We start from the raw sequence: 2,245 nt of genomic DNA, 5'->3' as shown, positions 1-2,245 counted from the left end.
CCTGGCTATTTTTTTGGTTGCAGCCATCATTGTTGTTTGGCGGGCCCGGGCTGGATTCGAACCCGCCACCTTAGGTGTACGTGGCTGGCACCTTAGCCACTTGAGCCACAGGCGCTGAGCCAGATCCATGTTTTTTGATAGAACAATTGGGTGCTTTTGATATGAGAACCTCTTCATTTGAACATAGTCATAATTATCAATTGTTTTCTTCATGGTTTATTCACCCATTTTACAGATGGAGACCCACAGGAAGTGACTTCCCAACTTGCTGCCAGTTAAAAACACAGCTCAGACTCCTCTTTCTCAAACCTGTCCATTTTCCATTCTCTACTTCCTCAATTCACTTAAGTATCTCCCCGTTTGCCAAGCCCGCCCCTGGGCTTGATCCACCACCTCCTTTCTCCAGCACCGAGATGCCCAATCCACCCCCAGCCAACAGATATTCAGTGATGCTTCTTGAGTATCCAGCCTGACAGTGGGAGCTGACGGGCTGGTGAGAAGAGGCAGAGGTCATGTTCCTGACTTTTGGGTGTCAGGCTGTTTAAGGTGCTGTCAATCTCAGGCTGTCAGACTGAGGCACACAGGAGCAAGGGGTAGGCAAGGAAGGGAACAGGGCTGGGCCCTGGACCTGCACTAGTATGGCAGTGCACACCACCAGGCATTTTGTGAGGGTGTAAGTATACAGTTCAATGAATTTTCATGAAGAACATACCCATGTAACCTGAACCCAGATAAAGAAACAAACTACTAGCAGCATGCAGCTAGGCAGCTAGCTCCCTTCTTGATTCTTTCTAGTTACCCCAAAGCCAAGTGCAACCCTGTCTCCTAAAATTATTCCTAGGAGTCTGTTTTGGTCCCTTCCATAGATGAAATCCTTTAGCATATACACTTCTATGTCAGCAGTCGTTTTTTTTCTTTTTTGAGACAAAGTCTCACTATGTCGCCCTCAGTAGAGTGACACGGCATTACACCTCCCAGCAACCTCAAACTCTTGGGCTTAAGTGATTCTCTTGCCTCAACTTCCCAGGTAGCTGGGACTATTGGTGCCTGCCACAATGCCCGGCTATTTTTTGGTGTTGTTGCAATTGTCATTGTTGCTTTAGCTGACCCAGGCCAGGTTTGAACCTGCCAGCCTCAGTGTATGTAGCTGGCGCCCTACACACTGAGCCACAGGCACTGCCAGGAGTCTTTTGCTCAACATGTTATCAGTGAGATTCATCCATATGGTTGCATTCAGGTGTAGAACATTCATTCTCATTGTTGTACTAATATTCCATAGTGTGACTATACTGTAATGTATTTATCCATTCACCTGTTGATTGACATTTGGGTTATTTCCAGTATTGGGCAAGAAGAACAATGCTGCCACAAATAGTCTTATTTTTTGGTGCGCGCATGCACACATTTCTGTGGAATTCCTGGGTCATAAAGTATGTGGATACTTAGCTGTAGTAGACACTGCCAAATACTTTCCCAAAGCGATTGATCAAGCTGAGTTATACTGGCAGTAGCAGTGGCTGAGGTTCTGCTCATATAACACCCTCCTGAATGATCCCTAGTCCTTTTAGTTTGAGAAGATGGGTACTTGTGGAACAGGCTGACATCAGATTGCCTGCATTTGAACCCCAGTTTTCTCTCTTACCATGGAATCTTCAGCAAAGCCTGTTTCCTTCCTCTCTTCCTCCCTCCCTCCCTCCCTTCCGTCATTCCTTCCTTCCCTTTTCTTTTGAGACTCTGTCACCCTGGGTAGAGTGCCATGGTGTCATAGCTCACAGCAACCTCTAACTCTTGGGGCTTAAGCAATTCTCTTGCCTCAGGCTCCCTGGTAGCTGGGACTGCAGGCAGCTGCCACAATACCTGACTATTTTTTTTTTTTGCTTTTGTTTTTGTTTTCTATTTTTTAGGATAGATAGGGTCTCGGTCTTGCTCAGGCTGGTTTCGAACTCTTGCGCTCAAGCAATCCACCTGCCTTGGTCTCCACTCCTGGTCCAAAGCCTATTTTCTTCTCTACAAAATGGTTTTAAAATTATGAGGCTATTGTAAGGAATCCATGAACCTGGTAGGTGTTCCATAAACATTAACCATTTAGGCTTGGCGCCTATGCCTCAAGTGGCTAAGGCACCAGCCACATACACCTAAGGTGGCGGGTTCGAATCCAGCCTGGGCCCGCCAAACAACAATGATGGCTGCAACCAAAAAATAGCTGGGCGTTGTGGCGGGCGCCTGAGGTCCCAGCTACTTGGGA

The sequence above is a fragment of the Otolemur garnettii genome, unplaced genomic scaffold, assembly GCF_000181295.1.
Source record: "Otolemur garnettii isolate 467f Iridium unplaced genomic scaffold, OtoGar3 scaffold00077, whole genome shotgun sequence".
Lineage (NCBI taxonomy): Eukaryota > Metazoa > Chordata > Mammalia > Primates > Galagidae > Otolemur > Otolemur garnettii.
This window is presented reverse-complemented; position numbering follows the sequence as displayed.